We start from the raw sequence: 27419 nt of genomic DNA, 5'->3' as shown, positions 1-27419 counted from the left end.
CGGACTTCTCTGTATAAAGATAAAATGCATCCCAACTTTTTCAGAGTTGTTTTTTTCCTCCTGCAAATGAAATCCTTCCTTTAAAGCAGGGGTCTTCATACCCCGGCCCAGGGGCCAGATACTGCCCACAGCAAGCCTCTTTCCAGCCTGCAGCCAGCCTCTTGTCCCCTGAAAGCCTCTGGCCCACTCAACTGAAAATGACCAGTAACTGTGCTCTGATTGCACCTGGAGGGTGTTCTGAGGGCCAAAGAGGTTGAATGAATGAGCCCATTCATTCATTTATTCACTCATCTAAGTTCCATCTCTAATTTATTTATTTAAATTTTATATTTAAATTTTTTTCCCGGTCCTCTACACCAGGGGTGCCCAAACCCCGGCCTGGGGGCCACTTCTGGCCCTCAAGGCCTCTCGATGCAGCCCTCAGGGAGCCCCCAGTCTCCAATGAGCCTCTGGCCCTCTGGAGATTTGTTGAAGCCCACACTGGCCCAACGCAACTTCTCTCAGTGTGAGGGCGACTGTTTGACCGCTCGTGTGAGCTGTGGGATGAGAGCTCCCTCCACTGCTTGCTCTTTCACATCTGTGATGCAGCAGCGGCAGCTAAGGAAAGGACAGCCTTGCTTTTTGCAAGGCCTCTTACAGACATTGAGCTATTGCAAGACCTTGATTCATTCATATAAGTTCATCTTTAATATATTCACTTATGTAAACGTATGTAAATTTATTCAAATTTTAAATGTAAATTAATTCTTTATTTCCCCGGCCCCCGACACAGTGTCAGAGAGATGATGTGGCCCTCCTGCCAAAAACTTTGGACACCCCTGCTCTACACCATGCCAGATATTTGATGCGGCCCTCTGGTCAAAAAGTTTGGAGACCCCTGCTTTAAAGGGAAGCTGGGATATTTCCCAACTTCTGAGGCTGGATCCAAATTCAGCTCTTTCATATTGAGAGTGAAGATGTACTTATTCTCAGGAAGGTTGTACTGGCCTCTCTCTCTCTCTCTCTCTCTCTCTCTCTCTCTCTCTCTCTCTCTCTCTCTCTCTCTCTCTCTCACCATTCTTCATTAGGGTGTTGAGAGTCCCCTGATGGTTTGTTTCAGGGCTGATCTACCTAGCAAGAGCTCATTCAAGCAACTCACTGCAAGAGAGCTGCAAGAGAGTCTTAATGCGTTTCTCCAGGGATGGCACAAAATGGATGTCAGGTTTTTGTCAGATTTCTGCATTACAAGAAACCCTCAAGTCTTACCTTCTGAGACAGGAAGCAAGTTTTCTTCATTTCCCTTCTCTTTATTTTTGACCAGGCTTTGAATATGTATCCACAGATCCTGTATCCATGAATTCACATCTGATTCCGCAGATTGGGTCCACCGGGACCCCACATGACCCTCTCTGAAGTTGAGGGGAGCTCTACTCCCCTTGCCTCTAGAGCAGGGGTGTCCAAACTTTTTGGCAGGAGGGCCACGTCAGCTCTCTGACACTGAGTCGGGGGCCGGGGGAAAAAAGAATTAATTTACATTTAAAATTTGAATAAATTTACATAGGTTTACATAAACAAATATATTAAAGATGAGCTTATATGAATGAATGAAGGTCTTGCAATAGCTCAAGACCTATATAAAGCCTTGCACAAAGCAAGGCTGGCCTTTCCTTTGCTGCCGCTACTGCATCACAGACGTGAAACAGCAAGTAGTAGAGGAAGCCCTCATCCCACAGCTCATGCGAGACGTCAGACAGTCACCCTCACGCTGAGAGCAGTTGCATTGGGCCAGTGCGGGCTCCAACAAATCTCCAGAGGGCCAGAGGCTCATTGGAGACTGGGAGCTCCTGAGGGCCACATTGAGAGGCCTCAAGGGCCGCATGTGGCCCCAGGGCCAGGGTTTGGGCACCCCTGCTCTAGAGGGTCCTCTGAATCCAGTGGAAGCCACGCATGTCAGTTCAAGGCCTGTGCCAGGCTCAGACCAAGCCTAACAGTAAAAAAATAAGTGAAACCAGTTTTTTTGTGAAACCAGAAGTGATGTTTTTAATGCCTTATAAGGGATTAGGAGGCCCTGGGAAGCTCTGATCCCCTTGCCTTCAGAAGATGGGGTGGGGGCATTCCCTGGTATCCACAGTTTCAGTAAACCACAGGGGTTCTGGAACGGAACCCCCATGGATACCAGGGCACACCTATATATCAGATAAACTCATAGGTTTCATATCCATTCATCCAGTTCATGAATTAAAACACAACTCTCTCTCTCTCTCTCTCTCTCTCTCTCTCTCTCACACACACACACACACACACACACACACACACACACACACACACACAATGAGATGAAACCAAACAAAGAATTGGAATGCCTTGCCTGAAGCAGGCCCATGCATTAATTACCATGCGCTCTCCATGGTCCCATCCCCTTCCCTCCCAGTCAGGGGAATCCAGAGTTTTCCCTATATTTGCATGGAATCTGCCCATGCTGATAAGCAGGTATTACCATGGCCAAGACAGCACTCTGATGGGGTGCTCGTCAAATAAAACCCAAATTTCTGCCACATAGAAGAAGACAAAGAAGGCAGGACTAGTTCTAATGAGCTCAACAGTGCCATCCAATATGCCAAAGGAGTGGCTGTTCTGCTGGTGCGTGCTGTCACAAATGTGCTATAAAGTATGTTGAGACAACACAAAAGATAGTAGCATCAGTGGGAAGGCATGTGCCATCTCACCAGTGCCGGTGCAGGCCTCAACATGCACCAAACCATGTAAATTCCACACTGGGCAGTGGAGGGGTGCGGCAGGGCAGGGAGAGAGCGAAATGGACTGAGGGGAGGGCAGGGACAGGGTGGATGGTATGGGCCCAGGAGAGAGGCAGGATGCATTGTGCTGCCATGTGCCATATCCTATCCTCCTTCCCAGGTATGATCCGTTGACACTAATCCACTCGGAAGGAGGCCAGCAATTTAGCAGGCGTGGGTCCAAGAGGACCTGTTGCTGTGGCTGGGGATTCCCCAGGCAAGGGGACAAATGTCTCCCTACTTCAAGGAGACCTGCTGGACGCACCTGCTGGATGCAGCGCAAGCTGTGCTGGTGCTACTGCATCGCCGTGGGGAAAAATCATTAGGATTGGGCTGTTAGTAACACAAGGGTAGTTTTTTTTTCATACAATAGCTGCATATCTGCCCAATCCTTTTCCCCACTAATAATAATAATAATAATAATAATAATAATAATAATAATAATAATAATAATAATAACAACAACAACAACAACAACAACAACAACAACAACAGGTATTTATATACCGCCTTTCTTGGTCTTTATTCAAGACTTTATTCAAGGCGGTTTACATAGGCAGGCTTTATTAAATCCCTATTAAATAGGGATTTTTACAATTTGAAAGAAGGTTCTTTCTTTCAAGAACCACTACATTCAAGGTGTTTCGTTCCAATCTGGCTTCACATTCTGGCCTCCCACGCTCAGAGCAGATGGAATTGCTCGGCTTCAGCTTGTCAGCTGCTCCAAGGTCGCACGGTGCCGGTGGCCTCGAACTGGTGACCTTGTGGATGTTATCTTCAGGGAGACGGAGGCTCTACCCTCTAGACCAGACCTCCTGCCCTACAGACCTCCTACACTACTGTGTAGCATGCAGCCACACCAATGGAAGATGTGCTTACATGTTATGAGGGGAAGCCTGCAGGAGGTATTTTTTATTTACTCCCATCCCCAGTAAGCTGCTCGATCATCAATGGGTCTCCTTATACCTATGATAGCCATTTTTGCTGGTGTAAGTTCAAGGAGAGAAAAGTGATGGGGAAATTTCATAAAGAGAGGATAAGATCAGGCACACACTAGTGTCATTGAGGTCCTCTCCTTCGGCCCCCTCCCCAGTCCTGCTCTCCCCGATCCTTCCAAAATTCTGTCAATAAGACAGCCACACATCCCCTATAATATGCATTTGGGTGATTCCATTGCATTTGTAAGGGAAAACATTTCAAAAGAGAAAGCTATACACACTTCCTGATATGTTTTACAACATGTTTTAAAATGCTGCAACACTCTTACTGCATTTAATGTCTACCCATTTGTGAGATTCAAATCAATTCTTCTTTTAAACTGTGTGTGAGCTGTGGAAACGGGTATCTCATTACTAATAAAACCTTCCCTCACTTTTTTCTCCTTTTGGGGGGGGGGGGTTGCCTCTGTGCATAAATTAAACCTTGAACTGTGTGCATGTAAATAATGTGCTTTATCACCATGCTACAGTGACTCCCCGCCCCCCATGGCACCTTCAGTGGAACTGCTACTGAGGTTGTAAACAGATTCTAGAAATAATCAGAATTTGGGGTGAATTCTGGGATCCTCCATTATGGATTCTGAGAAGGACATCTGCACTTTCCAAAATCTATTGCAATTCAGAAATACTCTGCTATAGCCAACACCTCACTAGGGATAAAACAGGTTTTCCACCTTGTGGCGAGAGGCTCAAAATGAGAACCTTCCACTTCAGGATGAAAACAACAAACCGTTTTATGGTGACCTAGACATATGGTAGTCTGACTGATTCTTGAAGTCAATCACAACTTGGGCCCCCTTCCTTCCCCCGTCAATGCCCCCTTCACATACACAGGAAAACTTTTGTGAGGTGGTAACCAATGGCTCACTAATCAACAGGTGATCAACAAGTCCCCTGAACTTCTAGCAGAAACTAAAATACCACTTCTGAGCATGCTCAGAACAGTCATTTCCAGCAAGGTCATTTTCTTATGTGGGACAGAACTGGAAAGACAGAGGAGAAGAGGTGGACAAAACTGTGGAATATGTGAGAACAGACACATGTTAGAGTCCTCTTCACTCAGCTATGTATGGTTTACAATATACTGGAAAGGTTAGAGTAGAAAAACTTTGCCCAGTGGAATAAGTACTACTTATTTGTCTGGTTAGTGGTCTATCTGGATCTAGGGCAGTTCATACCCTTGTGAAGATCATACAGGTTCCATCATTCACACAGACTTCTGCTGCGAAAGTCCTCCAGTTTCCCAGGTGGCCTGTCACATCCAACACCTTCTGGGTTTGTCTTTTAAAGAGAGTTCCTCTGCTGTGAATGCCCAATAGGATTGTGTCTCTCTAGGCCCAAACCAAAGGCTGAAGTACAGGTAGTCCTTCACTTCTGGACGTCCTAACTTCTGGACAGCTATGTTGGCACTTTCAGGCTGGCACAGTCCTTGTGCTTTCATGCAGGTATGATTGCTCTGTTCTGAGGTATGTCCTTCCAACTTCAGGACCTCTGGAACAGAACAAAGATGCAAGCTGGGGGCCTACCTGTATCCGCTGCTGCTGTCTCAACATGTGCTCTCTCTGCCACGTCATCATCGATGCACTAGGCCTATACCAGGATAGTGAATGAAGTGGAATAGTTTCCAGATTAGAGCCTTCTCTTCCTTAGGTGCTTCAAACTGATTTGTCTACTGAAGGGAAGGAATTAGTTAAGTTCAGAAGCCTCCATGTTACCAAGATGCTTGAGGGCCTGTGGGGAACAGCCAAAACACTGTGTGGAAAGAAGACCTCCATGTGACTTCTCGCTCCTGACAATCCGAATGACTTTAAATGAAGGGCTCCCAATCTCCTCTAATTTGAATAAGATAAAGAGCGTGCTTGCTTGCTTGGTAATGGCATATTGAGCATACTGTGCACCACACTGGGGAGATGCCTTTTAAAAACAGCTTCATTATGCTCCCTTCAGGTGGAGGCCATGGCTAGAGGCAAAATCCTGGGTGAGATGGATCACTGGACTGATCTGATATGGCAATTCCTGTGTTTTCTGTGTTCACAACGAAGATAAGATTTTAACCAAGCATAAAGGTTTCACAGCTGGATGGAACAAATCCATTTTGTTGTTATGGAAAAAGGAAGAAGGGGAAAAATACATTTTTAATCAGAGTTTACTGGCATTAGTCAACCGGCTGCCTGTGTGTGGTGAAGCTGGCAGGAGGATTTGTTGGCAGATTAAAGCACTGGGGAGCAATGCTTGCATGAATTATTGCACTGGGAAACAACTCAGTAGATTGAGAGTTCTTCTCGGTGCACACACTTTGCTTTCCATTGTTGCTGGGACTTGACCCTAGTCATGAACTGCACAAGTCCAGCCAGAGGCAAATTTAACAATGGTGAACTTTGGGTTTCACAAAAGGAGGTGCAGCCTGACAAGGAACAAGCAAGGCAAACTTTGTAGGCCAGGGGTGGAACCAGTGTGCAATCCAGCAAGGGAGGGCTGGAGCTAAGGCAGAAGGGATGCAGTAAAGCAAGAATATATCATGGGTGGAGGCTAGCAGGTCACGAGTGGAGCCATGAATTTGGAGTTGAAGAGCGCAGCATTGGTTGCCTGACAAAATGATTCTGCTGCTCACCTCAGTAAAATACAGTCAAGCTGGTAACCCTAAATAGGGCTGCTCAGATTCCCATCTAAACACACTTTCTGTGGGATATTTGGGTGTTGGCAACCTTCAGTCTCAAAAGATTATGGTATCGCGCTCTGAATGGTGGTTCTGGAACAGCATCTAGTGTGGCTGAAAAGGCCAATTCGAGAGTGACAATCCCTTCCACACCGGGAGCAAGTGCAATCTGTCCCTGGTCTGTCTCCCTGGCTATGGGCCTTCCTTCTTTGCCTCAGACTGTTGGCCAAGTGTCTCTTCAAACTGGGAAAGGCCATGCTGCACAGCCTGCCTCCAAGCAGGATGCTCAGAGGTCAGGGTTTCCCACCTGTTGAGGTCCACTCCTAAGGCCTTCAGATCCCTCTTGCAGATGTCCTTGTATCGCAGCTGTGGTCTACCCGTAGGGCGCTTTCCTTGCACGAGTTCTCCATAGAGGAGATCCTTTGGGATCCGGCCATCATCCATTCTCAATAAAGAAGGTGCATCTAGGCAAGTGCAAACTGCTATTCTGAAACAGGTAGCAACTTGGCACTTTACACATGGCCTTAGGAACTGGGTTTGCAAATCATTCAAAATCATTCCTTTGGTACTTGCAATCAGCTTGACTGTTCCAATGCACCTAGTTGACTCCATGGGGACCTGGGCAACCATGGGTGTCAATGACGCTGGTGTCTCTACAGAGATGCAAGAACCTGTGAGGCTGGCAGTGGAGCCCCTGTGAGTGTGAAGCACTCTGAGATTCTGAAGAAGAACAGGGTGAATGAATCAAATTAAATGAAACATTCACAACTTGTTCAGTGTTGGGCATCACAGTTTGTTTTTTTTAATTAGCAGCCATCAGATCTGGACCATGAAAGATGGGCTTTAACTTTGTCTTCCTCCTGCACAGGTCAGAAGGAAAGCTCTTGTTGGCTTCCAGGAAACAAGACACGGGCAGTCCAATCCTATCTTGCGCTGGAACAGGCAGGCCAGTGGGCCTGTGTTGTATCCAGCACAAGTTTCAGGCTATCTGAGGCTTGACCCGAGACAAGGGAAAACTTTTCCCCTTACCCTGGGGAGAGCCGCAACAGCCTCAATGGGTCTACTCAGATGTGCACCACCTAAATGGGTGGCACAAATTCGAGCAGCCTGGGACTGCCCTGGGCTGCCTGGGAATGGGGCTAGGATCCAGCATAAGTGCTGGATACTGGCCATGTCTCCTGTTCCCTGCCCACCGGCTCCCAGGAACACCCACTGCTCACCCTCCATCCATCCCAAAACACCTTCCTCCCATCTCCTTCCCACCCTCCCCCCAGATCGCCGCACCAGCCAAGTTCAGCTGGCGCAAATTCACCCTGCCCGGGGCTGGTGCATGTCTGTGTGCCGGTCTATCTCCCCTTATGTTGGTGCAAGGGACATTGTTGGTGTGACAATGATGGCCCGGCACAAGGGACTTGTGCCAGCCCATCTGCCTGTCTGGATTGTGCACCCTTTTCTGTTTTCCATCTTTTTTCAGTTTAACAAGCAATATTAAACTGCTTGTTTAAACTGCTTTTAAACTTGTTTTTAAACTTGTTTAAATATTAAACTGCTAAATAGTCAAGGAAACAACCATTGGATGATCTCTGAGCGATTAGAAGATCTCTCTCTCTCTCTCTCTCTCTCTCTCTCTCTCTCTCTCTCCATACATTACATAATCTTACAAGCCTCAGTAATGTCACCCCATAACCAACTTTTTCCTAAACTAATAAGCCTGAAACATTGGCGCCTGCACCTTGTCCACCCTTACAATATTCTTTTTGGCAACCAGAGCTGCATACCATATTCCACTGTGGCCATGCCATCAATTTGTATAAAGGCACCACAGGGCTGGCCCAAAACCTCCTGATGCTTGAGGTGGCATGGAAAATGCTGCACCCCTTACTCAGTGATGAGTCAGCCTCCCACTCTCCAAAGCTGTAACTCAGCACCCCACTCCTCAGCACTCCATTTCCTTTCCCTCTTTGTCCCCTCTTCATTTTCAGTTCAGGAAGTGGAAGGAGAAAAAGTAGCACTGGTGGCAAGTAGGCAGACAGAGGTGGGTGCTCCCCATCAATCTTCTGCCTGAGGTGACCACCTCAGATGGACTTGTGGGTGGGCTGACCCTGAGGAACTATAAAAATAGCAGTTTTATGTTCACTTCCTTTGCTAATGACCAAAGCACGGATTTTCCATGTTTTCTAGTTGCTGTTCCCTGAGACAATGCTTGCATGGAGCTGTCTACCACAGCTCCAAGATCTCTTCTTGCTTAGTCACCAACAGCTCAGATCCCATCAATGTACACATAGTATAGGGATTTTTTTTTTTTTGCTCTAGTGCGCATCACTTTACAATTCAACTACATTTTCCATTTGACTGCCCATTCAGCCACTTTGGAGAGACCTCTTTTTGTTTTCACCACCTTGAATAGTTTGGTGCCATCTATAACCTGGTCACCTTGTTGCTTATCCCTAATTCCAGTTCATTTATTTTTTTTAAAGCTTAAAAGCACCAATCCCCTCAATTTCACAAGCTTGTGTTATTAGTTAAGAGGGAAAGTGATACAGTAAGAAGGGAAAGGACATGCATGATCACGAACATTAAAAGGGGCCATCAAATTGGTCCATAGTTAAAATAAGTGACCTGTGAGCAAAATGGTAGCCACATCTGATGTGGAACACTGAGAAATTATACTGCAAAGAGACACACAGATAGAAAAAGCTTTGTGAATGGAGTCTGTGAATGGATCCAAAACAAGAACTTCTAACACTTTCAGCAATTTTTAAATTGGTTGCTTAATAGAGGCAAGCTTGGGGAGGGTGTTTGCATATTCGTGTCTCAGATGGCTGTGTTTTGCCAAGGACAAATGCTTCTCTTGACAAGTTGTGATGAACTACCCCTATTGTGACATGGTGCTGGCCTTTCTGTCACTTCTGCTTATCATCTTCTGCACGCTGGATGCCTCACAGCTGCACAACTTGCAGGGAGGATTCTGTTATGCAACAGGCTGCTACTGCAGAAGCTACATTTGCTAGATGACATTTGGTGTCCGCAACCTGACTGTCTCATGGGACTTCCAAATTTGCCACAAACCAATTTCCTCCTTCCCCCTCCTCACCCCCAGAATTCATTTCTGTCACACTCAACTCATCTGTCAAATAAAACATACGTGATTTATGTCCATATGGTGATAAACCCAGTGAAATGCTGAGAACAGGATTAATATTTTAGCAACACATTGTTTCCAAGTTCCAGCTCCCCCCCTCCCATATTCAGCTTCAGAATGACCTCTAAGACTACTTAACAGGAAGAAAAAGAAGGAAAATAATTCATGAGAATTGGCAGGCTAGTCAATTGAAATTCAGCTAAGATTGATGTAATTGAAGTTGAACTAAGATTGAAGAGGTCCTGGGATGGGGCAGTGGTGAGGGTTGGCTATAGGGGATGCTGATAATTGATGGTCAGCTTTCCCTGCTCATGCATGATCATGGCTTTGGTTTACTATTTTGGTAACATCAACTACATACTTAATGGCATTAAGTACATAAAACCAGTACATGTTATAGGACATATATAAATGTTAACACCTAAAGTCCTTCTTGGTTTGTTAATCAGGTCTCCTTTAGTGATTCATACAGCTCAGTCTTATTCATTTTGCCCCACCTCCTGTGGCGGCATCAAAATGGTGACCGCTGCATTCTGTTGGGGGGGGGCAGCTGCAGAATTCTCTTCCATGTAAAGGGACAATTGTTCCACTTCCCAAGAGGTAAGCCTCCACAGCACAGAGGAATGTACTTGGACTTGAGACAGGTATTTTGCTGTTACAAGTCTACATTGATCCCAAACAATTGATCCCACAGGACTGAGCTTGGGAAGGGGGTTAGGATATTGGCAGCACCAATGCCTCCAATCCTGTTTCCCTCCTAGGACCCAATCCACCGTCCCTCTGCCCTGTTTTGCTCCTTCCCTGCCCTGCCCCATTCAATGTGGCTTAATCCCAGGGAAATGTGTATAGAATTGCAGACGGAGGCTCCAATCCTATTGTGGCTTTGGGTTTCCAGAACAAACATTCTGGCAGCACAAAGCCCTTTATGATGACATGAAAGCTGGGCTGCTGTCACCTGCTGCTACCACAAATGGCAAGAGGAATGCAGCAGTGACTTGAAGAGGCTCTTCAGGCACCAATATGTTGGTGGAGGGGGAAGGTAGGGGAGGTTTGGTGTCATTCTAGAGTGGAAGACAGGAGGCATGGACCAGGCCAGCAGAGGAAGATCTTGGTGGCAAATGTGCACACCAGATCCCATCCCCGTTTTTTGATCACTCCATTCCATTCCTTTTTTCTCCTTAGTCTTACATCAGCTATATAGCTGGTGTGGGTCCGAGGAGACCCATAAGCCCATGGGCCACCAGGAGGCCTACATAGAGGTAAATAAAAATACTTCTGGCAAGCCTCCTGATTGCTGCCCCTCACCATTGGATGCAGTGCACACCCCACTAGCTTAACTGCTCCGGCACCAATGGTGGAGGAGAGGATTGGTCAGTTAGACAGATTCATGGACTGGCTTATCAGTGGCTAGTAGCCATCATGGCTAAATGAATCCTTCATGTTCAGAGGCAGATAGCAACTAAGGCCCAAATCCTAACCAACTTTCCAGTACTAGCATAGCGGTGCCAATGGGACATGTGCTTCATCCTGCAATTGGGTGGTACTCATGGAGGCCTCCTCAAACTAAGGGAATGTTTGCTCCCTTACCTCAGAGCTGCATTGCCCTTATGTCAGTGCTGGAAAGTGGGTTAGGATTGTGCCCTAAATACCACAATGCTGGTTGCAATAACAGGAGATTTCTTCTGTATCTTACTTGTGAGCTTCCTGGAAGCATCTGATTGGACTCTGTGGGATGCAGTATGATGGAACGTCAATCTGTTTGGGTCTCAAACAGATTGAATCTGACTGTGGACAGGGCTGGCAAAGTTCCTTACATTTCTAACTAACATCATTCTTAAAGGCTAAATCTCAGCCTTCATGGAGACTGTTATGATCTCTGCCAAGGACAGACTAGAGTGATAGAGCATAGTAGAGTACTAGAGTATCTCTTTTGCATTTAGAAGGTCCCTAGCATCTCCATGTGGATCTAGAAAAGACTCTTTTCTGAAGCCAGGGTAACTGCCAATTAATGTGTAGAGCAACGGTCGCCAAACTCATGACCACTGTGTTCAGTAAACACATCCCCATTTGAACCAGCTCTTACCGTTTCACTGCGCTACTTGAAAGACACCCACCCAATGGCTGCAATGAGACACTCTAGGCAGTCATGTCTGTAGACCGCTGCTTCAGCAGGCTTTGTGCCTGCATTTCTGGATAGGCATGACTACCCAGTGCATTGTGGTGCAGCCATCGGGTGGGTTTCATATGAGCAACATAGTGGAACAGTAAACATTGCTCACACAGGGGAGGATGTAGTGCTGTGTGGTATCTAGCCTGCGAACTGTGGTTTGGCAAGCAGTGGTGAAGACAATGCTAAATTAGATGGACCTTAAGTCTGAGGTCCACCGTAAGGGTCCAACCACCCTGATAAGGGTAATTCCTGGGTTTCTCAGAAGCTCATCACCAGAATCCAGAACCAGAGTCTAACAACACAATCTTACACATGTCTACTCAGAGGCAAGTCCCACTGAATTCAGTGGAACTTACTCCCAGGTAAGTGTATATAGAATTGCAGCCTGAGAGAATTTACTGGAAGCTCAAGCAAGGAGCTTCTCACTTGTCAGAGCTCCTACTTGAGAGAGATTGCATGCTATGGCAACTGTTGGGTAGCATCCAATTCAACTAAAGCAGGAAAAGGAATGCAGGATCAAAAAAGGCCATCCCAAAGCAAAAAAAAAAATAAAAAAAAAATGAAGAGAGTTCAATTAGGTGCCAAAGGACAATTTAATTTACTGATAGAATTGAATTGTCCAACAAGAGTCTTCATTAGGTGTAACACTGGTGAGTTGTCCTAAATCAAAAGGTGCTTTCAAAGAGTTTTAGTAGACATAGTGTGTGTCTCAGTTTAACCAAGCCATCAAGTGACAGGTGCCATTATCATGTGATAGAATGTGGTTGTGCGAACTGGTTCTTATTATCCTTCTTAAGTGTCATGCCATGTAACCTTCCTATTTTTTTTTATACATCCCTATATTCTCTCTCATTAGGAAACACTGCCTGTGCTTTCTTCTACTGCATGCACTGTGAACTACTTGTGAATCTTTAATGCAAGATGGAGATGCTATTCAAATTAGTTCCCATGTGTCTTCATTCCATTTTAATTAAAAGTAATGAGGATATTGATTCAAAGAGCATAACCCAAACTTTTTTTTTAACAAGCCTACAGATGATAAATATGTTTGTCAAGGGGAAGACCATAAAGTGAAGCTCTCTGATGTAAGTGATCGTCGTTGCAATAAAATCAGTACTTGTTAGACATTTGTATCATGTTTTCAAATTGAGGCTGATTGTGGAATGTGCCTTCTGTATAGATCAAAGTAGTCCTAGTAGTCAAATGGTTTTGATGCTAGGATTATACAGCCACCTCTGCCTTTCCATAAAGATTTATTCATCCTTCTCAAGATCACGATATCCCAATTAAAGCACACACATGCACACACCCCTAATCTTTCTCCCACATGGAAATAATAAGCAAAAGTTCCCAGTTATGCCTAGCATTGCAAGAATGAGAGGAAAAAAAAAAACATTAAAAGTTCACCCATTTGTAAGATTGACAGGGTTGCCCCAGGAGAATTTAGTTGCAGCTAGGCATGTGAGCTGAGAAACCTGGAGCTGGGGAAAAAAACAAAACCCTGATACGATTCATTCATTTATTTATTTATGCCTAGCACAATCCTAGGCATGTTTACTCAGAAGTAGGTCCCTCGGTGTTCAATAAGGCATGCTCCTAGATAAAAGAGCAAACAATTGGTAGTAATCCATTGTAACTTGGAATGAATACAGTTCTGAATAAACATGTTTAGGATTGCCCTTAGTTATAGTATTTATGAGTCACCTCTCCACTTAAAAAGTCTTCCAGGTGAATCAATTTCTTCAGTAGAATGAGAGTTCCAAGGGTGTGTGTGTGTGTGTGTGTGTGTGTGTGTGTGTGGATCCAGGAGGATCATGAGTCTTTTAAGATCCAGTGTTTACTGGATATGTTAGCCTCCTGACAATAGAATGCTCTTCATTGTGACCTCTGTGACCTCTAATGTCTCAGAGCTCAATCCTGAGCTCTTAGCGCTGGTCCACTGCTGGTGCAGAGTGGACCAGACTGGCGTTAGCAGCCCTCAGCATTGGTCACTGGTCTGCAGTCCTCAGCACTGGTCCAGCGCCAGTGCTAGCTCAGCGCTGGCTGGTGCTGGGCTAGTGCTGGTGGACCACTACTGCTTCACGGTTGCCTGAACCACAGGGCCACAGAGAGGGAGATGGGGGCATGGGGGAAGGTGAGAAGGAGGCATTCTGGGGCGCGGGGAGGGTTGGGGAGAGGGTGGGGAGGAGGTGGGCCAGGGGGAGGGAGCAGGGTGGGAGGGAGGTGGGACCGGAGGAGTTTGTGTCGGGCCGCTGTCCCAACACGGAGGCTCTTGATTCTATGGTAGCCCAAGGGCTGCCACAGAATGAAGAAGCCCCATTGCAAGGCTGCTTGCCTTACCTGGGAGAAAGGGACGAAAGTCCCCTTCCCCCGAGGAGCTGCCGGCAGCTGCCCTGTTGCGTGCAGGATACTGCAGCAGCTATTTCGATGCCCCACAGTCCTGGTGCAACAGGCAGCTCAGAATTGGGCTGCCCATCAGTCAGAAGTCCACCAATGAAAGGTATTTGTATAAGGAACATACAGTATTAACATAAGGAGCTCTTCTGAGGCTTCTCTGACATCCTGTTCAAACTCATTTTCTTTCCTCCTTCCTGTTACATCATTACATAGACAAAGAACTGTGTAGATAGGTCCATGTCTTCAGGGCAGTTTGGGGTTTTTTGAACAGCAATGTCCCTTATGCCACACAGTACAGGTTGAGTCTCCTTATTCCTGAGGATTCTGTTCCCAGAACTCACATGGATGGCAAAAATCACATTAAAGCCAATCTATTTAAAAAACAATTTCCCTTTGCTAGATGATTTAAAAACAGCCTTGCTGACCTTTGTGATGTAAGACAGAGTCATTAAGCAGACAATCCATCAAACAGTCTCTCTCTAGGCTTCACTCTGAGCCTGTGACCCCTCCTTCACCTGTAGGAAAGTGATCATCTTTCTTTCATGTGCTAAGGGGGAAGAGAAGGGTCACTTGCCTTGGAGTGAAGCTGTTCTAAGTGCCTGGAGAGAGAATGACTGATGGATTCTCAGCTGACTGCCATCTCTTGCATTTACGAGGCTATTGTTAAAACGACTTTTTTCCTTTCTTGTAAAGGGCCCTTCTCATCATGTTGAGATAAAACCGCGAGTAAAAAAATTGTGGCTAATTAGGTTATACCTGTATACTGCTTGAAAAACCGAGCACCATTTCCAAAAAGCAGTCTGTGATGTGGAATGAAGGCCTTCAACAGAAAATCAGCAAATCCCACTGCGTATGCCCAAGCCCTTGGATGTACATGAAATAGCTCTTTTGATCCTGGCCTTTATCTTCCTCTCATACTTGTTAATGTTCAAATCATTCCCTATTGACTTTCCATCTCCTCATCCTACTTGGATGCAAATGAAAGTCATGAATTTTTAAAAAACAATTATGCCAAACAAGGTAATCATACTTCTTTCTCTATCTTCTTTGGGCTTTCACAATTAAACAAACCCCCTCCCCTGCCCCCATCCTGATGACACACATGACTTGGTCTGCTTGTTTTAATTTGCAAGTGTCGTGTCGAGAATTTTTCTCGTGCTGTGTTCAAAAAGTGACATGCAAATGAAAAAGGAACACATTATTGATAAATAACTTTGAACGCACACATTTCTACCCCAGAACTATGCAGTCAAGTACGCAATTATTATTACACAGGGTATCATAAAACTATTTCTTACTCCCTCAAAGCTCCAAGGGCCGTGGTTGAATTAACAGGAGGCTTGTTGCCTTAGCAGTAATGCAAAAGTAAAATGGAAAAAAGAGATAATAAGGTTGCCATCATTTCTCGCTGATTTATTCTCTTTCAGGGAAAAATATGACTACAGACACATATGGAGGCGACACAATTACAGGCCAGTTAAAACACATCAGCTCAACATTTTTACTATCTACTCATTATCATGCCCAACTAGGGGGGTTGCATCTGCTGGCTATAAAAATCCTCGGGCAAATTCAAAGAATGTGCCATTAACATTGCAATCTGATGTATCACTCAGGTGAGTTACAGCTTCCAAAGCATAAAACAAAGGCTCTTGAGGGTGTTAGGATCAGTTGCTCTAAACCAGGAAGTAAAGCAACTGTGGATCTTTGGATTGTATCTGGGGAGTACTTTCAGAGGCCCACAGCATAGGCAAAAAAGGGGGATTTGTAGCATAGGCAAGAAAGAGTGTGAATGGCCAGGATTTATGGCAGCTTGGCAGCAGCTGCCATAAAATGTGTACTTGAGTCCCATGACTTGGTTTAGAGTTGGACTTAAGTCACGTCCATCAAAGACTCAGACTTGATTTTGGACTCAAAAACCTGGGACTCATGACTTGACTCAGAACTCAAAGCCATTTTCAGCTCTAAGTCCCTATGTGTATAGTGTGTGTGTGTGTGCTTGCTGACGTCTTTGTTATCATTGCCAATCAGTTGGGTGGTGAGGAGCCAGCACCGAGAAGTGCTTTCTCCTTGCCCCGCCAGCTGATTGGTGTCAATAAAAGATTTGGGAGAAAGACTCGAGACTTGAGACTCTAGAGAAGCCATTTTCAACCACTGTGCCATGGGACATTGGTGTGCCGCGAAGGGTCCCCAGGTGTGCCATGGGAATTTGGGAGAGGGTCATTTATTAGTAGGACTATTGATGGATGTGAGTCCCCCCCATTGGCAGCACAGAGTGCCATATCAATTGTCAAAAAAACTGATGGTGTGCCTTGACCATTCTAGTGCCCTGCCAGTGTGCCATGAAATGAAAAAGGTTGAAAATCACTGCTCAAGAGGCTTGAACTTGAGACTTGATTTGAGAATTTAGAGCAAAGACTTGAGACTCAAGGGTGAGACTTGACTCAAGACTTGGGGTTAGGGACTTGAGCATATCACTGAACTCAGGTGTGGGAAAGTGGGATTGTGCCCACTTTCACCACGCCCAAAATTCAACAATTCCAGTTGAAGATGCTGGTTGAGTTAACATATGGACAAGCTGTATGCCCTGAGGTTTTCTATACGCTACTGGGAAGCAACAGGCAGGACTCCCCCATCATACAGACAGAGCCTACACATGTACATGCATAGGCTCCACTTACACGGCAACTGGAAGTGGGGAGGCAGTGGGAATGATCCTGCTCCTGGGTCACCTATTCAGGAAACACAGATATGTTGTGCTTTGGTCTCTTGGCAAAGAGGCTATTGCAACTGGTTTAATCTGTTGTTGCTTCTTTTATCTAAAACTGAGTGCTACACTGAAGTTTTCCCTGCTGCTTTTAGTTCAGGGTGGCATCGGACACTGAGTCAGCCCACCATGTAGAGAAGAGTGACTAGTTCTTCTCTGCCTATTCAGTGTGCTGTGCACACCACTGGCCTTTCATGCATGAACACGTGGGGATGAAATGTCCAAAGACTGCCTAATCATAATCAACCATGAAAACTGGGTGGCATTTAGATGCATTTAGATACCTGTGCGTATTGGGGCAGAGATAGTGTGCTGAATGACACACAGTGCAGAAAGGAAGCATACCCTTCATGTGATGGAGCAGTGTATTATCCAATCTAGTCCAGTATGATTGGTGTAACTACGTCTTAATGACTCCTTGTTAGCCACTGTGGATACCATTCATGGAAGAAAACTCACACCCAAATGTCAGGAGCAAAGGTATTATTTTGACACTCATAGCACTGGTATCCTTAGTTTTGGTGAAACAGAGACGCCTGCATTGGCTCGGTCATGTTGTGAGAATAGATGATGGCCGGATCCCAAAGGATCTCCTCTATGGAGAACTTGTGCAAGGAAAGCGCCCTACGGGTAGACCACAGCTGTGATACAAGGACATCTGCAAGAGGGATCTGAAGGCCTTAGGAGTGGACCTCAACAGGTGGGAAACCCTGGCCTCTGAGCGGCCCGCTTGGAGGCAGGCTGTGCAGCATGGCCTTTCCCAGTTTGAAGAGACACTTGGTCAACAGTCTGAGGCAAAGAGGCAAAGAAGGAAGGCCCACAGCCAGGGAGACAGACCAGGGACTGACCGCACTTGCTCCCGGTGTGGAAGGGATTGTCACTCCCGAATTGGCCTTTTCAGCCACACTAGACGCTGTTCCAGAACCACCATTCAGAGCGCGATACCATAGTCTTTTGAGACTGAAGGTTGCCAACATGCCAACATGGTATGTCAGTACTTTGCATGCGTAAATATCAGCTGATGAATTTTCTTGAATTCAGAGACATTTCTTTGCATGGTATTAACCTCATTTTTTATTGGATTTCAAGAGGCAGGTTTGACTTACATAGCAAGCCAGAGCTGGTGATGAAACATCTGTGTTCCTTAGCTGCTTGTGAGATGCTGATGGTCGATTCATTGAACGGAGAGTTCCATGTGCAAGATCTAAGCAGATGAAAATCAGTCTGCTGATCTCATTATCACCTGTCAATTGCTTTTCTGGTTTGACTCCAAGGCAAACCTACGAAGGAAAGTTTCTCTGTCTTCCCTTAAAAAAAAAAAAAAAAAAAAGATTATATTCTTGATGTCAGTATTCAAGCATTTGTCATTTTTCTCCCTCTGGTTTGATATTTTATTACCTACTGTTCACTACCCAAAGTTCACTACATTGATAAAGTTACTTTTGTGATAACCAGTTCTGCTATGTTAAATATTTTCCTAGTTTGGATCAAATCATTGACTGGCGCTGCAATACTATGCATGCTTTTCTGAGAGTAAATTTGAAGATATTGAAGATAAGGGGACTAACTTCCGAGTGGACAAGCATAAGCTTGTTGTCTGTATTTTACAATATTTGCAATTTGCTCCTATCTGGGATTTACACAGAAGTAAACCCCATTTCCGTTGGGACTTATTTTCCATTGGATTGAAGCCCTAGACTAATTCAAGCCATCGAGACTTCATTGTGGCTTCCTCCCAATTAGCTGGGAGTAAGCCTTATAGAATCCAGTGACATTTATTTCCAAGCAAACATGTGTAGGACTGAGCTTCATTTTGACCTAGTCATGCTGACTGGTCAAATGCCCAACCTTCTTTTAGCATTTCTGTTCTTCTTTGTATCTGTGCCTGTGCTGACATTTCCACTGAAAGACGAGTTAAAGCAAAGAAGAGGCATAACATCCATCTCTTCTTTAAGGAAAACGTGGTACAGGTGACCCCCGCTTTTTGACAGTCTGCTTTCCAATGATCCACTCTTTCAACCCTTTTCAATTATCACCACAATCCATATATTCAATGTGCGATCAGCTCTTTCAACCTATTTCATGTTTTCACGACCTTTCATGGGTTTTTCTGACCATGAGCTGCTTTTTCTCTCAGTCAACTCGGGACCATCTTTTCTTTCAGTCTGTGTGCTGTACAGACTGAATGTACAGTATGTTATTTACGTTCCTCCGTGGCCAAAATGCATTTGCAAGTTAAAAAAAGACTGGGTTCTGCATTTTGATGATTTCTGGTTTTCCACAGTGCTCTAGTCTCTAACCTAGTGGTTCCCAAACTTACCATGGTCACAGCACTCTATGGTCACAGAGCCCTGTCATGGCAGTGCCATTGCTCAGCTCTCCCAGGTGCTACCATCTTGAATTGCACTAGATCTCTCATGATCTTGCACAATTCAAGATGACAGTGCCCAGAAGAGCCTATAAGAAGAGTCCACCGGGGGCATCTCACAGTGCCCTTATGAGTTTGCTGAAGTACACATTTTGGGAACCATTGCCCTACCTTTCATATCAGCAGGGGACACCTGTATTCACACTTCTTAACTGATAGTTGAGATGTACTTCCAGGTTAGAAGTCCACCCAAAAACTGCTCAGTGCCTTCAAGGATGTCAGGGGTGGTGTCAGAAGGTGGCCAGTTGGATACTGCCCAAGGGGACATGCCCAGCAGAATGTGCTCCTGATCAGGCCATTCCCTGAGACCTCAGAACTAGTGGCGCTGGTAGTGGCTAGTGCACTATTGGGGAGTACCATATTACTTCAGGGTCCTCAGCAACCAGGCACCAGCACCAAAGGGTGCTTCTTCCACCATGGCAAAAAAGGACAATTTCCTCCCTAGAAAGGACAACTCTGGGAAATCTTCGCCTCAGTTTGCAGAATGTGATTCCTTGTGGAAATGGTACTCCTGTACAAAATGAATATGTGACCAGATTAAAAGGCACACTCTTCTCAATAAGCAGGTTAAGATATCTAAAGGAGCAGGATTCAGGCCTACCTCAAATGGTAAATGTGTGTCTCAGTTGTACCACTTCAGATTATGGATGGGGGGGCACATGGTTGAATGCTCTTCCATGTAAACCATTCCTTACACATAGAAAACTCAGGGAGGAAACTAAGTTAAGCTAAGCCCTTCACATATGTGGAAGGAGTTTTTTTTTTTCCCTTTTGGTATGAAAAATTCAATCATGTGAGCCACACACAGTGTGTAGCAGAGTACAACCCATAAGCCCAGACATAGGGCTTGCCACCTCAGTGAGTTCTATGAACACTGGTTTGGAGGGGAGCGGAAGGCCCATGTGAGACATAAATCATCCCCCACAATTTCACCATGCTGCTTGGAGATAGGAGGGCAGGGTGCACAAAGGGGTGAAGTGACCTTATGATGTCAGAGGTCCTGGTTAATGGCAAGAACCAGTTTTAAAATCATACCAAGACCTTCCCGATGACACCATGTGGTCATGTGGCACCCTCATAATGCCAAGTCAGAGTAAAGGCAATTCTCCTTGTCATGACTTTGGAGTCTTGTGGATTAAAATGGCATCCACTTGCAGTAGGGGAGCCAGTGGGAAGCCTGCCATTGCTCTTTTGCAATTGGTGCTGTGAGCGCTATTCAGCTTTGTATGTGTGAGTACAGCCAAAGTTTCTTATTGTTGGATGAAATGGGGTAAACTCACAAACTCCTTTTTCAATCATTTCCCATTGTCCCATTTAAAGATTTATTCCTCAACATGCATTTCCTCTTATTTTTTCAATAGACTGATGGGACAGAGCCATAGCTTAGCCGTAGTGTACCTGCTTTGCATGATGGCCCCTGCTTCAGTTAAAAAGTTGACATAGTCAATGACTAGAAAGCCCTCTGCCTGGGACTCTAGGGAGTCATTCCCAGAGTAGACAATACTGGGCCCCGATGGACCAGCTTTATTTGACTTCCTTCACTTCGCCGTAATTCAGTGTGGTCCCTCCATTCTTCACATTCCTCTATCTTGACTTTTCCCTCCCTTTCATTTCATTTATTTCCTAGCATTGTTAAAATAATGGTCAATATAAAAGCCCAACTCTTGGCATGCTTTATGTTTTATCACTGTTTGATTGCTGTAAACATGGTTATCAACAGATAAATAGTCCCAGAGGGACATTACTGAAAAGCCGCAAGTATTTAAACTGCCTCATTAACATTTTCCAGTTTCAGTTAAGATGTTAAATAATTGTAAGTTTCACCATCTCATACTTGTATACAATGTACAATATTTGCCTGGTTCTCTAGAAGAACTTAGTCAAGCCATATGTTGTCTGTTCCATCCCTTCTTTCATCAAAGATACTCCAAGGCAGAAGAGATAAAATGTTGTAGCATCAGAACTCCCTGGTTCTACTCTTCCACTAGGGTGTCCAAACTTTTTGGCAGGAGATCCACATCATCTCTCTGACTCTGGGTTGGGGGCCAGGAAAAAAAGAATTAATTTACATTTAAATTTCAAATAAATTTGCATAAGTGAATATATTAGAGATGAAACTTATATGAATGAATGAAGGTCTCGCGATGGCTCAAGGCCTATAAAAGACCTTGCGCAAAGCAAGGCAGGCCTTTCCTTTGCTGCTGCTTCACAGATATGAAACGGCAAGCAGCGGAGGGAGTCCTCAGCCTGCAGCTTGTGCGAGAGGTCAAACAGTCGGCCCTCACACTGAAAGGAGTCGCATTGGACCAGTGCGGACTCCAGCAAGTCTCTGGAGGGCCAGTGGCTCATTGGAGTCTGGGGACACCCGGAGGGCCGGACTGGAGGTCCCCGAGGGCCGCAAGTGGCCCCCGGGCCAGGGTTTGGGCATCCCTGCACTAGACAATAGCAGAGCTGATCTGAACATCCATCAAAGTCTCATATAAGGCACTTTCATGCTATTTGTCTGTGCACTCTCCAATAACCACACAAGGCAGGTGTATATGGATGAAAGGGCCACTTTATTACAGTAATAGGAGGAAAAGCTGGAGGCCAGCAGCAGTTACACTAAAGCAGAGAATGATGCAAAGGCAGCTTGCTGAAGGGGCATAAGACTAAAGCCCAACCCCAGGCAGGTGATAAGACCCTGACTCAAAGCCACGCCTCTTGCAAGGGGATGTAACCTCTCATGGTCAGCCCCCCACAGAGATGAAAGCAGCTAAGCCCCATAGGCCTGCTATGGCTGGTGAGCATTTGAGGCAGGCAAAAGATTCAGGGCAGGTACTACCTTGCCAGCCACTTGCACCAGAGGGCAACTTAGGAGGAGGAGATGGGTCAAGCCCTGTCTTAGCTGACCCCCGGATGCACAAGTGACCAAGTTAGTAATAAAGAAAAAGAAAGGAAAAAAAAACAAACACCAAACCCAACCATAGTCTGAAGTAGGTGAAAAAAGAGCCAATCAGACAGAAAAATTCCTATCAGGTCTCAAACAGCAACCAGCAAAGCCCAGACTGAAGAAATGAGCAGGCAAGCAGGGATCAGCATCCTGCAGGGTGCCTGCAGAATGGTCACTGGAGTAGGAGCATGGTGCCAGGAAAGCCTCAGATGGTCCCCCTCCCTCCAAGCTGCCTCTTGCAGTAGAAGAGTAGAAGAAGAGAAAGGCTGCTACCTCTTGTGGTAGGAGCGGCCAGCCCAAGTTGAACCCCATGCTAAGGGGTGGGTGGTTCGGGATTCCCAATGCTGCCGTGTTGAGCATTCCAAAAAGGAAGACATGAAAATTGCTTCTGTGCAGTCCTCCTTCTCTGCCAGTTCCTCCACCTCTCCACCAGCTAACACCCACCCTACTTTTGTGGAGGGAGCATGTGTGTGATTCCTGCCAGGGACGGCTCCCAGACAGTGTTAAGGTGGAAAACAATGCTTCTGGCGTGGTCATTTTCATCACAAAGTTGGGAAAGCATCTGCCCACCCATCCTTCAAACCATCAGTTTGTTATCCCCTACCATTTCCTTTTGCTGGCAAAGGAGATGCCTGGAAGGGCAGGACCCTTGGTAAATGTTTGGAAGGGCAGAGGTAGTTAATGAAACCTGTTTTGAGTCAGTCCCATGGGGATGTGACCTTTTTGTCAGAAGGGGCATCTGGACAAATCTTGGACAAGACCTGGTGAGCAGGGAGAAGAGGGTTGTGCTTTTAGGGGGACGGACTATAGTTCCATGTTAGACCACTTGTTCTGCATGTCAAGACATCTGCTTTAAATTTGGGCAACTCTAGCTCTTTTAACTAGAACTAGACCTGCTACCTGAGCAGGTGATGGTAAAATGCCTCTTCCTGAAACGCTGGAGAACAGGCGCCAATCAGGGTAAACGTCACCAATACCACCTGATACAACTTTAGATGTGCGAATCCCTTTCCTAGCCCCCCAAATCTTTTTGGAATTCCACACATGTTTCCCCTGAACATCAACCATTAGAGTGGCAGTTGTAATTGTTCATTCCCCCCCCCAATGTAGCTTATAGCTCTCAAGTGTCACATCACATCACACTGCTTACTATGCAGAAAACCTGTCTGACATTGAGGGTTCCCCCCCTTTCTTTCTATGAAACCTACTTTAAACAGTTTTCTGCCTAGTAAACTCCTTGCATTTACCACCAGAGCTGGCAAGTTCCTAGCATTGCAACTCAAGGGGGATGGATCACGTATAAATAGACTTGTCATTCCTTACACTACAAAAGTACAAACAAGAAGGATTTGAGGATGGACCAAATATTCCCTCCACCCCCACCCCTCAAAAAAACAAAAAAAAATGCTCCTGATTCACTTGGAAAATATTTACGGCATAGATTCTGTTTGCCTAAATTGGTCCTACTTTCAGGAAAATAACAAAAAATTATGAACTGACCAATGAGAGATTATCACAGTGTGGCATTTTGTTTTCCAGGCTTTTCCCCTGTTTTGCCACAGTCTGCCTGGAATGTAAACTACTTTTGCTGCAAAGCAAGGTGGGTTGTGAAGAGAATCATTTGTGTTTTTTTTTTACATTTCCAATGATAACAATCTGTAACATTTGAAACCCCATTTGTGTCGCTTGCTTTCAGTAGGGAGTGGACATTTTTCTTTCTAGGAATGCGCAAAGCTCACCCCCTTATTTCCAGAGAATCCCAATTACAGCAGGGAGATCAGAGTTTGTATGGCCAGGCCAGAAAACACGAGCCCCTTCCCCTGAGGGGACTGGCAGAGGGCTGTGGCTGGGGGGAGCAGAGGTAATTTAAGGACACAGCAACAGCCCCCCCTCCTTTTTTGCTCATGGGCACCGAGCGGACACCCACTCACCCACCCATTACGCAGTCTGAGTTGTACTGGTCGCCGTTTGGGGCCGGGTAGGAATTTTTTGCTGCCTGTCAAGATTGGACGGTGACAGGCAGTTTTTTTGCCTACCCCAGACTGCCGTGGGTACCGGGCTGCGCCCCTATTATAAAATCGGTCACTTTGTGCTGGCAGGTGGTGCAGTTGAGGCGTGCTTGGGACTGTGGAGGGCACCTTCAGACAGCATAGGCAGGGCAGAACCCAATAGCAGTCCTCAGCGGCTCGGCGGCACGAGGACATTGACTGGGGCCCTGGCCAGGACCGTGGGTGTCCTCCTCAGAGGCTCAGTGGCTTGAGGCAGCACAGCCCACGGTCCGGCTGCCTTCCCCTTATGGGATAGACCTGGATGAGCTGCATTGCCCAAGAACGGGGTGCAGCTTGGAGTTGGGTGCACATCCTGCCTGGGGGACAGGAGTTGGTTCTGGGGCCGCCCAGTGGTCCCGCCTCCACACCACACAGGGGTTTCGCTGCCCCTGCAACTGCAGGTCTCAGCCTCCTTTTCTGTATTAAAATGCTAATTAAGTGGCCCTTTCTCCCACGTGTGTTATCTCGAGTGTTCATCAGACTGTGCCCAGACAAACGTCAGCTTTATCCCCACGTGCTCTTGAATATTCACAGAAACATTACAGAATGTCTTATGATGAACTCTTTCTATCCCACACTTTCTCTCGTCAAATGAGACAACTCAGTGCAACTAAGAAATACTAAAACAATCGAGCATCGAAGACCTAATAAAGCAGCAAAAAAACACAGACAATAAAAACCAGCAGGAATTCACCAAACAGCCATTAAAAAATGCAGACAAGCAGCAAATGTAGAGGCCGGCCTATAGAAAAGTGAGGTCAATTTAGCCCAGAGGCCTTCAGGCAAGGCCTCTGGTGTGGAACGAAGCACGTGGTGTGGCACATATGTGAGAAGTGGATCCTCAAGGGCCAAGTTAGTCACACAAAGGCATGCTTCCAACCAGAAGTACCTCAGATTTGTAAAATACAGCCAAGGGAGTTGGGTGCCCAAGGAAGACGAAGTTCACTCTTCTCCCATGTGCCATGTAGACTGAAAATTGCTCCCCACAGCAATTAGACCATGAAACACTGATTTGAGGAAATCAGTACTTCAGGGGCTAATTGCCACTTTAGGGTGATTTTCTACTTGAAAAAGGCATGCAATGAAAGAGCGAACCTCCTCCTCTATGTGCCCCCTTCTAGCTTGGGATCACCACCCCTTGTATGGCTGCATTTTGCAAATAGAAGGTTGGAAACACACCTATCATATGCATTTGGTGCGTGCCTAGTTTGACCCTGTCTAGCCTGTCCTTTTTTCTCCAAAACACTTCTGCCATTTTTTTCTTCCCTGAAAAAGTAGTGCAACAAATTGATGTGCCTGACAGCATAGCGCCACAGAATGCTTGTTCGCATTTTACATGTGCAAGTGTTTGTTGCACATGCACTTGCACATGTAAAATGTGAACAAGTTGATTGATTAAAATATTTAGGTTCCACCATTCCATCAAATGGCCTTGAAGGCCATTTAAAACAATCAATAGGAAATCAATATAAGATAATGACAAAACCATTTATAAAGGGAAAAAAATCCAAATGGCAAAAGAAACTTGCTATCAGTCAATTCATGGTAAAGACATTCTTATAGAATTGGGTTTCAGTTGTCCAATGAGTTGGATAACCAGGCCTCTCTGAGAAATGGAATGTGTATTTAATTTTGTAACCTTGCCTTGATGCACAGACACATGCACAATTTCAGAAAGGGAGAACAGCAAAGTTGGATTTGCACATCCATGTACCCCAGTCCAGCTCTAGACATGCTCAGTTACAGGGCCGGCCAGTTTGTAATGCAAATGAGCCCATTCACATCAGGCCTCCTTACCAGCTCCTTCCTCCAGGCAGCTATTAATCAAAGAATGAAATGCAGGGTGTGCTCCCAGCATTGTCTGCTTTGCGTAGAGACAGCAGGGAGAAAGTAACAGCCCAATCCTGAGTTGCCAAGCACCAAAATGGCTGCTGCGGCATCCTGAGTGTCCTGAGCAGCAGCCGGCGGCTCCTTGGGGGAAGGGGACATGCATCCCCTTCTCCCAGGTAAGCAAAGTAGCCCTGCAATGGGGCTACATGATTCTATGCTGGCTATTTAGTCAGCGCAAAGTAATGGAGCCCTGTGTTGGGCCAAGAAGTCCGAAGCGGGGCTCTGAATGTGGCGGAGCTGAGCTCCGCTGGCCCTGCCAAGAAGTCACTCTCTCCCCCTACCATGTCTTCCCCCACCCTCCCCCACCCCAGAGTACCTCCCCCCACCTCCCTCACGCCCTCACTTACCTCTCCACTGCCCAGCACTCCCACGGAGCTCCATGTGGTGGTCTTCTGCCCAGTGCTGGATCAGCATGGGCTTGAGCTGAGTCAGCACCCATGTTGTCTGGGTAGAATGTGTCGCAGGTGTGCCTTACAGCATGTTTGCAACACTGCGTGCTGGTGGTGAGCCGGCGTGCATAGGTCAGGATTGGGCCCTAAGATTGCTATGTTCCAATCCTTGGAGAATACCAACCCGGTTCCCTCACCTCCCTCCACTGGTCACTCCATTAAGGGAAAGCCACAAGATCTCTCTTACTTCTGCATGGGTTCTTTAAACAAAGGATGAAATGCAGAGCACATTGGTGGGGTATCCTAGCAGGCTTCACATTTCCAGCTTTGATTCAAGAGTCTGTGTGGATGAAGGAGCCACGTAAACGTAGCAGTGGAGCTATGTGCTACCTAAGGCAGTCCAATGGCTTCAGCCAGCCCTGCTCAGCTGACTCATGGCTTAGTAATAGAATGCTCACCAACATGCACATTCCATTTTACTAATGTTGATTCCAGCCCCAACGTTTTGCTTTGGTGAAACACTAGAACGCAAATCTTTCTGATTGTGCATGTGTTCTCTTCAAAGAGCAAGGCAATTCCTTCTCACCTATGGGTCTTTATATCCACATTGAACAGAAGAGACTTCACTTTTTCATGGCCTCCATTTCACTCCCATAAAATTTGATTATTTCGGCTTTATCTGGATTAATCTGATGCTGCTCAAAATGCATGTCAAGTTAAAAAAAAAGTAGCATGCCTGACACAAGAAAAGGTAATAACGTGGATTACAATATCACATTGCTTTGTACTGCATATATTTTGGAACTCGCCAAGCATTTCATTTTTTAT

Source organism: Tiliqua scincoides, chromosome 1 (assembly GCF_035046505.1).
Source record: "Tiliqua scincoides isolate rTilSci1 chromosome 1, rTilSci1.hap2, whole genome shotgun sequence".
NCBI classification, from domain to species: Eukaryota; Metazoa; Chordata; class Lepidosauria; order Squamata; family Scincidae; genus Tiliqua; species Tiliqua scincoides.
The sequence above is the reverse complement of the archived record's forward strand: the minus strand, read 5'-3'. Positions refer to the sequence as shown.